Source organism: Eleutherodactylus coqui, chromosome 5, assembly GCF_035609145.1.
Source record: "Eleutherodactylus coqui strain aEleCoq1 chromosome 5, aEleCoq1.hap1, whole genome shotgun sequence".
Taxonomy (NCBI): domain Eukaryota; kingdom Metazoa; phylum Chordata; class Amphibia; order Anura; family Eleutherodactylidae; genus Eleutherodactylus; species Eleutherodactylus coqui.
Genome location: NC_089841.1, coordinates 40606049 through 40616428, shown reverse-complemented (window position 1 = coordinate 40616428; position 10380 = coordinate 40606049).

The window sequence follows — 10380 nt, the reverse complement described above, 5'->3', positions numbered from 1 at the left end:
TTCATTGCATATATGAATGTATATAGATTAATGTATAACAATTAAACTCTTTGTTTTTAGGCAAAAGTACATCAAATTAGGATATAGAAATATGAAGTTATAACTCTAGTCATCACGTCCTGTATTCTATTATCTGGGTCTATGGCTTTGTCCTATATTCTGTTATCGGGTCTGTGCCACGATGTTTTGTATTGTGTTACCTGGGTCTTTGTCTCCACGTTCTATATTGTTTTACCAGGTTCTGTGTCTCCACGTTCTGTATTGTTACCTAGGTCTGTGTCTCCACATTCTGTATTGTGTTATCTGGGTCTATATCTCCTCCTTCTGTATGTTATGTAGGTCTATGTCTCCACATTCTTGATTCTGATAAATTTAACTATTAAAAGAAATCGAAATACGTCTCCCTTTCACGTTCTGATATGTGTTCTAATGTGAATAAAATATGGTTAGATAATATTTTCAAATCATTGAATTCTTTTTTTGATTTGACATTTGAAATTTAGATCTGGGGTCTTCACATTTCATCTTTGATATGTTTCTACACCTTGATTGGAGTTCAGGCATCACCATCTATATAGGGTCTCACAGCTCACAAGGCACATCAGAGCCAAAATCAAGCCATGAGGAGTAAAGAACTGTCTATAGAGCTCAGAGACAGGATTGTGTGGAGGCATGGACCAGTGGAAGGCTACCAAAACATTTCTGTTCTACTAAAGGTACCCATGAGAACAGTGGCCTCCATAATTCTTACACGGAAGAAGTTTGAAGCTACCAGGACTCTGCCTAGAGCTGGCTGACCCACCAAACTCAGTAATCTGGAGAGAAGGGCCTTAGTAAGAGAGATGATCAACAACCCAATAGTCACTCTGGCTGAGCTCCAAAGATCCTATGTGCAGATGGGAGAAACCTCCAGAAGGTCAACCATCACTACAGCACTCCACCAATCTGGGCTTTATGGCAGAGTGACCAGAAAGAAGTATTTTCTCAGTAAAAGACACATGAAAGCCACCTGCGGTTTGCCCAAAAACATTTAAAGGACCCTCAAACTGTAAAAACAAGATTCTCTGGCTTGACAAAAACAAAAATGGAACTTTTTTAGCCTCAATTCTAGGCGCTATGCCTGTTAATGCAACATACATTGTATGGAGCAGGATTGGCTCCCTATCCAACTCCATACAAACCCTGAACCTCCATAATGCACGTGTATGTTATGGAACATTAAATGCTTAATCTTGGGTGCTACTTCACTCTCCCAGGTGGCAGAAGGCTTATATAACTCTTCCACCAGACCGTGTCCTACCTTACTGAGGATACATTCACACAGGTGACAGCGAGTTGTGTCCGAGTGCAGTGCAATGTGGAGGAGACCACACATCTGCCTGCTGTATTCTTGTCTGAGACCCCCACAAAAATAGAACATGCTGCAATCTTTCAATCTACAAAAAAAAAAAAAGCCTATGTAAATACACCCATTACAAATAATGGGTTAATAAGGGAGATGGAATAAATCCTCCACAGTGCTGTAATTTTGTCTGAGTTTTGTGTGTCTATGTATGATTTTCTCTCTCATTTAAATGCAGGCTTACGGCACATTCACAAGTGTATTTGCATGCACCTGAGTGCTGCGTATTTGCAGAATGAACTATGCTTTTTTTGTGTGCACATCAGCATATTTCACAGTACTTTTTACGCTCGCAAGGCATCTTCATATGCGCAAATCAAACAAACACACAAATTCGTTAGTTGTGTGCTTTTTCCAGTGGAATTGTGCAGTGTTTCACACGTCTCCTTACGTTTTTTGCATGTGCGCTTGTGCACCCTCATTGACTTCTATAGGGACCTTTGGTGAGAAATATGCAGAAAAATAGAGCATCTTCAAATTTTTCTTTTTGTGCGACGAAATGTGCACGCAAAAAATTGAAATGTGATTAAACCCATTGAAATCGATCTGTTCTATGTTCCATAAATTGCACGTGCCAATTTTGCCTTCCCAAATATGCCCTTGTGAAGCCGGCCTTAGCAAAAGTCCATGATCTTTTGTCTCCATCCCTCGCACAGAGCAACATTTTGTACATGGGATCCTCCTCCCAACACGCTATACTCGGCTGCAGAAGGGAGAGGAGTCTGTGTAGAGTGTGTGATGTCTTCTACTCATTGAATGATATTAGGGGCAAGGAACCAAGAGAGGAGAGGGGTCACTATTAAGTGGGGCCACAAAGGAAGCACTATAAGTATGTAAACTCACAAATGGAATGTTAGAAGTTCTGTCACAATAAGGACATTATAGCTGAGTAGGGTATTGGAGGTGGTTCTATAACTTACTGGGGCTACAGAGGAGGAACTATTAGTAAGCCAGAAAAGAAGGGACATTATCACTTTGTGGCGACACAGGGAGAGCACTGGTACTATGGGCGGTTATTAAGAGTTTCTTTGGAGGTAGCAGCAAGATGGAGAAAGTGTGCAGAAATGGGTCATGGCTGTGTGAGAGCAGTTAATATGTATCCATTTTGTGTCTTGTATCCATATTATATGCTTCAGTATGTTTTATCATATTTTTGTCATTTTCCATTGCGAGAACTTGGTAGACATACTGGATGACCTTGATTGTTGAGCAACTTGAGAGAAGAAAAACAGCCTGGTGGCCTTAGTGTTATCAGCACCAGTTCTACAAGACAAAGCCATATCTTATTTTGTACATGGTTTTTTAATAAAGCTTATTGTCCACAATAGAAAATATAGCTGGAGTGTAGGTAGTACGCTAACAGTTGGAAGAAATCATCATGGCAGTCTTGGCTTAGATAGAGAAGAATGGACAACACCGGAGGAAATGTCCCTTGTGATTACTGAAGGTAACTGCACTATAATCACTATTGCTGTGTATAGCTGGTATCTAACTAATATTTAGAGGAATTGTTGTTGTCGTTAGCCGTTTAGTTGTTCTGACCCTTGGTGACCCTAAAGGCAAGCTCCCTCCATGTTTTCCGGTTTTACACTGCTTCTTTTAGTTGTGTGATATCCATGCCAGTATCAGCTCTGACAGTATCAGCCATCGTGTCCTCTGGCAGCCGGGTCTTCTTTTGCTACTGATCTGTCCAAGCAGCATAGATTTTTCTAGCGACTCTGCTTGCACTACATGGCCAAAATACTCGAGTCTGGTCATCTTGCCCTCCAGTGATATATCGGGTCTTCTCGGTTTGTTACTCTCGCCATCCAGGGTATAAACAGCAGCTTTAGCCAGCAGCTCAAACGCACCAGTCCTCCTATCAGCTTTTTTCATAGTCAAGCTTACACCTCCATACACGACTATGGGGAATACGGTGGTTTGCACTATCCTGCGTTTAGTTGCTATGTCGATATCCTTACTTTTCCAGATTTTGTCCATGTTTAGCCTCGCGCTTCGCCCCAATACTATCCAATGTTTTATCTCTGGCATAGATTCTCCAGCCTAGTCAATTTTTCAACCAAGGAAAATGAAGTCTCGCACGCATTCTATGACCTCATTGTCGATTTTGATTTGAATTTGGCCATTTTTGCAGTTGTCATAATTTCAGTCTTCTTTAAATTCAGGTAGAGGCCCATATTTTCACTTTCTATTTCTCACTGTGACAAATTAGTTATACATCTAGGTGTTCTTCCTGCAACTGTGAAATTCATATTTTCACTTTCAGTTTTAATCTTGCATATCAGCCGCTTCGGACCGGCTTCTGTTTCTGCAAGCAGAGTTGTGTAATTGGCATAATAGAGATTATTTATGTTTCTGCCACCTATTTTCACCCCGTTTTCCAATTTGTCTACGTCTATTTCCTGCATGATCACTTCTGCATATAGATTAAATACGAAGGGTGAGAGGATGCAGCCCTGTTGGATACCTTTGCCAATACCAAACCAGTCACACAGTAGCTTCTTGATTGGTTGATTGTTATCAGCTTGACTAGATGCGCTGATAGGCCAAGCTCTTGTAGGGTCTGCCATAGCTTGTCATGGTCGACGCAGTCAACGGCCTTGATGTAGTCGATGAAGCAAATGTATATTTTCTTTTTTTTTTTATTCTCAAGCTTTTTCCATGGTCCATTGCCGATTTGCAATATGGTCATAAGTGCTGCATCCTCACTGGATTCCTGCCTGCGCATTAGGGAGTGTAGCTTCAATTGCTGATCTCAGTCTTTCCTGTATTATTTTGAAAATAATATTGGTTGCATGCGGGAAGAGAACTATTATTCGGTAGTTGCAGCAATCCCGGGAATCGCCTTTCCTTGGTAGAGGGATGAAGACAGATATTTTCCGGTCCTGTGACCATTACTTGGATGACCATACTGCCTGGCACAGCACTGTGATGGTTTTCACTGGTACTGGCAGCAGTAGCTCTGCAGGTATGTTATCTATGCCTGGCGTTGTATTTTTGGCTAGTTGTTTCATTGCCATAATGGCTTCTGACTTCATAATGGAGGGCTCCAAATCCACAGGCTCCACCTCACACAATGGTCCAGGTACATGGTTGCAGGCATATAGTTCTCCTTTGTAAACCCATGTCTTTGTTGCTGGCCGCCTTTGTTGCTCTTCTATTATTGGCTACTCTGAGAGTTCACTTGGACAACTAATAGCATAGTTTTACTTGCTTCTTGGCACAGAGTGTTAAGGAAATGTAGTCCTAAGCTTTCACTCATGTTAGCGCAATTTTTGCTATTCGATATACTGTGGGTGCTATATGAGATAAGAATAATGTACAGCCCTGGAGAGCCTTTCAAAGACCACACGTCTTGCATCATGTGTCCCAAAAGAGTCTGTCTTTATTTAGGCAGGTAAAAGTTTAAATAAGGTTTCAAATCAGGAAGTTAGGTAATTTAGGATACAGTTACATTATTTTGTGTGCTGATAGGTTATTCTTATAGGGAGGTACTTGTGAGGTAGCTGTGAGATCATTCAGCCGGGAGGAGCTTCCCTTGAGCATGCTCTATTCATTCTTGACTTGTGGTCTGAAGGAAATACTTCCTGTGTTTTTTTTCTTCCAGACAGCTATTTCCTGTCCCTCTACACAAAGACATTCCTAGATAAGTAGTTCTCTGCTAGTTAGAACCGGTTTAACCAGTTTATGGACACAAAGCACTGCTCCTTCAATTCTTGTGGAGGTGGGGGGGCAATGTTCCCTTCCCCGAGAGGATTAGATTAGAGACACAATATAGCATCTTCACAGTTGATAAAAATACAGACAAAATGGCGAACCTCTCAGCCATCTACCACACTCATGACCTGAAGGTTGTAGGTTCAATCCCCGAATGGTTCAGGTAGTTGACTCAGCCTTCCATCCTTCAGAGGTCGGTAAAATGAGTATCCATCTTGCTGGGGGGGTAAAAAGTTGACTGGGGAAGGCAATGGCAAACCACCCTGCAGAAGCAGTCTGCCAAGAAAACACCACAATGTGATGTCACCTGAGGAGTCAGTCATGACTCAGTGCTTGCATCAGGGGACTTTACCTTTACCTATAGGTGAGGTGCTTACTGACTGTTTCAATAACCGTGGACTGTATATCTTTCATAGTTCATCTGGAGGCTTTTTTGATGTGTCAAGCAGTTCAAATCTGTTTGCTATCTCAATAAAATATGATGGGGGATTTTAGACACATCAAATTTTCTCAATGGAACACCTTTTTTAATGCTATACAATTTAATCCTGATCTTAGCTGCAAGGAGTTCATTATCAAAGCCACAGTCGGCAGCAGAAAAGGTGTTTAGTGCAATCAATCTGATTTTGATGGAGGTCATTGGGAGATGTCCACATGTATGGGGTTTGTGTTGCATAAACCATGCGTTTGTTATCCTAAGCTAATTTTCTTAGCAGAACTGTACCAGGTGATCACCGACTTTATTTCTTTCACCAAGCCCAAATCTTCCAGTGATCGTTGCTTCTGGCTGGCTGATGAATATTGAATTAAAATCGCCATAAATGATGTCCTTCTTTGGCACTTCGTTTTCTGGACTTTGGCATACAAACCTTCAATGGTTTCGTCATTGGGACATGTCGTTGGGGCTTAGACCTGCAAAATTGAGATGTGCACTGGCTTACCACATATCCGGATGGTTATGATACAGTCGCTGAGTGTTCTAACATTTTCTAATGCCTTTGATGTCTGTTTGTTTCTAATAATGCTACTCCATTCCTCTTGATTTCCTCTTGTCCACAATAGTGCAATGTGAGTCATCGGACTGAAAATATCCACTACCTGTCCAATGTAATTTGCTAATCCCAAGAATATCAATGGTCTTGTCATTTTGCGTTTCACAATGTTCCATTTCCCTAGACTCATGCCACACACATCCCATGTTGCTAGTATGTGAGCTTTGGTACAGCGCAGTCCTTTCCTTTCATCGTGAGGTGCATCAGCAGATGGGCTTCCTGAGGGCTTTCCCCCAGTTGCGCCATGAGGAAACCCCTGACTACTTGCACTCAGACCTCGCTCTTTCCCAGTTACATTTAGGGAATCCTTTGGCCTGGGGAAGCTTACCATCAGGTACCATATCTGAAGCATTTGAGAGCTCTTTCATAGGGTTTCCAAGGCGAAGATTTTACAGGGTAGGTTGCAGGTCTGTACCTAACCCTCACCATTTATCTGGCTTGGAAACAGCATATAGGGATGACTACTACATGGCTGAGTTATATAATGTGTACAGTGTGCAGAGCAGTATATATAATGTATACATTGTAGAGGTGTACAAACAATGTGTACAATGTAATAGGGCTGTATATACAATGTATACAATAGTGGAGTTGTATATATAATGTGTACAGTGTAGTGGAGCAGTGTATATGATGTATAGGGTGCAGAGCTGTGTACGTAATCTGTACAATGCAGCGGAGTATGTAATGTATACAGTAGTGGAGCTGAGTATATAATGTATATGGTGTAGTAGAGCTATATATATAATGTATACAGGGTAGTAGAATGGTGTATATAATGTATACAGTGTAGTAGAATGGTGTATATAATGTATACAGTGTAGTAGAGCTGTGTATATAATGTGTATGGTGTAGCAGAGCAGTGAATATAATGTGTACGGTGTAGCAGAGCTGTGTATGTAATGTTTACAGTGTGGCAGAGCCATTTATATAATATGTACAGAGCGGTGTATGTAATGTATAAAGTAGTGTGGTTGTGTACATAATGCGTACGGTGTAGTAGAGCTGAGTATATAATGTATAAGGTGTAGTAGAGCTGTGTATATAATGTATACAGTGTAGTAAAGCTGTGTGTATAATGTATACGGTGTAGTTGAGCTGTGTATATAATGTTTACAGTGTGGCAGAGTGATGTATATAATGTGTACAGGGGGTGTATACAGTAGTGGAGTTGTGTATATGTGTATGGTGTAGTAGAGCTGTTTATATGATGTGTACAGTTTAGCAGAGCGGTGTATATAATAAATACGGTGTAGTAGAGCGGTGTATATAATGTATACGGTGTGGCAGAGCTGTGTATGAAATGTGTAAAATGTAGCAGAGCTGTGTATATAATGTTTACAGTGTGGCAGAACGATGTATATAATGTGTACAGGGCGGTGTATATAATGTATACAGTAGTGGAGTTGTGTATATAATGTGTACGGTGTAGTAGAGCTGTGTATATAATGTGTACAGTGTAGTAGAGCTGTGTATATAATGTATACGGTGTAGTAGAGCTGTGTATATAATGTGTACGGTGTAGTAGAGCTGTGTATATAATGTGTACGGTGTAGAACAGCTGTGTATATAATGTATACGGTGTAGTAGAGCGGTGTATATAATGTGTACGGTGTAGCAGAGCGGTGTATATAATGTATACGGTGTAGTAGAGCTGTGTATATAATGTTTACAGTGTGCCAGAGCAATGTATACAATGTGTACAGAGCGGTGTATGTAATGTATACAGTAGTGGAGTTGTGTATATAATGTGTACGGTGTAGTAGAGCTGTGTATATAATGTGTACGGTGTAGTAGAGCTGTGTATATAATGTGTACAGTGTAGCAGAGCTGTGTATAATGTGTACGGTGTAGCAGAGCGGTGTATATAATGTATACGGTGTAGTAGAGCTGTGTATATAATGTTTACAGTGTGCCAGAGCAATGTATACAATGTGTACAGAGCTGTGTATGTAATGCATACAGTAGTGGAGTTGTGTATATAATGTGTACAGTGTAGTAGTTAGTTAGTTGTCACACTTGGACAACGATTGTCTGTAACACTGATCTAGAATAACCACGACCGAGAGCATTGTTCCATTCAGTGCAGATGTCAGAGGAGGTACCGTTGCCTATCTGTTGCACCCATGAGCTCCGCGGACGACCAGGAGGCTTCCGCCATCTGGCAGGGGGTCGTCCCCCGATTTTCCAAGCAATTGCTGCAGTTATAGCACTGTGGGCCGACCCAGCTTCTGACAAGCATGCAACATGACCAAAAAGTGCGACTTGTCTCTTTGTTATTGTTTTTGTGATTGACTCAAGCCCCGTGCCAGCCTGTATCTCGCTGTTTCTGATTAAGTCGAACCAACGGACACGGAGAATCTGGCATTGGCATCGCATGGGAAAGGACTCCACATGCTCAGTGGTTTGCGACAGCAAAGTCCTGGTCTCCAAGCCGTACAATAATATTGACATTACGCAGGTCTGATAAAAGCGAATCTTAGTCCTGAGTGTTATGTTCTGCCTCCGCCGGAGTTTTTCCAGGGACCTCATCGCCGATCCTGCCAGCGCTATTCTCTGCAGGATGTCCGGAAGCACCCTCCCATCTGTGTGCAGAACACTTCCGAGGTACACAAACTCACTGACAGCGTTGGCTCTCTGGCCGTTTACGTTTGGGTCCTGAGGGATTGCACCGGCTCCTAGATTCTGCAGCCTGGTTTCTTGCCAGGAGATGTAAGCCCAAGACAGGACACCTCAAAATCGAACTGTTTCAATAAGTGTCTCAGATTATTACATGCTACATCCAAGAGTGCAACATCGTCAACGAAGTCCAGGTCGGTGAAGTGGTAATCCGGAAGAATGACCCCATTACATTAGACAATATGCTGAAGAATCCATGGACTTGCAAAAGAGTGCAGGAGCCAAGACGCAACCTTGTCGAACACCAGACGAGGTTTCAAAACTAGCAGAGGTTGAATTGTTGATACAGACTTTGGTGGATGTGCTCTGATGCATGTCTTTTAGTAGGTTTAGAAGGGATGTGGGGACGCCAATGCCACGCATGGCCTTCCAGAGGGCTTCTCTGTCAACTGAGTCGAACGACGCCTTGAGATCAATATACGCGACGAGGAGCGGTTTGTTAAATTCTCTGTGTATCTCTGAGAGGAGCCTAAGAGCGAGAATGGCATCCATAGTGGAGCGGCCTGCTGTGAAGCCTGACTGCTGGGGTCTCCACTTGGAGGTCAGGAGTGGTTGCACCCTTGAGAGTAGAACATGCGCGAAGACCTTGCCGAGAACCGAGAGGAGCATTATCGGCCTGTAGCTAGTGCATGCTGGTTTTGGGCCCTTCCCCTTGTATAGGGCAAAGATGATGCCCTCCTTTCATTCGATAGGGACTTTCCCACAAGACCAGGTGTGCAGAAATAGTTGATGTAAATTAGTGCTTATTAGCTCAATTGCACATTTCAATTAAGGTGGAATGCTATCTGAACCGGCGGCATGTCTGTGTCTAATTTTTTTTAACAGCAGAACGGACCTCTTCCAGTGACGGAGCATCCGTAGGCACAGAATGGTCATCCACAGCAATGGATGTGAGGTTTTGGCACGGATTAGCCGGTGGATGGTTTAGGGCGGATGAGAAATGTTCATGCCAGTGTTGAAGTGTCTTGTCATGGTTGGTACAAGGACTGCCATGGGATTTGTGGATTGGCATATGCCGGCTCGTCCCTGAGGACCCTCAGATTCTGGCGACTGCTTTGTATGCTGCTCTTAGATTGTTTGACTTCAGACCCTCCTCAGCTTCATCAGCCAGAGCATTATAGTACCACTCCCCGTCTTTCTTGGCCTTTGCCTGGAACACCCCCTTCAGCCTCTTACATTCTGCTTGGTCATTTTTAAGACGGGCTTTCACCTTTGCTTCAAGGATCTGCATAGTATCATCTGTTTGCCAGGGCTGTCTACGGGGATGCAGCTTCACGAATACCATCTCTTGTGACATTCCTAGCTGCCTCTGGTTCATCTGGGAGATGGCCCAGAACGAGGAATCAGTTCTCGATTACGATGTTGTATTGACGTTCAAGTGCTGGATTTTCCCTCAGAGCATCAACGTTTAATGAAGGCTGTGATCTGGTCTTAGGGGGTGGGCAGAGTGAACTGCTATTTCGGCAACAAGCAAGCGCTGGTCTGTGTTTGCTGGAGCTTCTGCCTGTGGTATACTTGACATGATTTGAC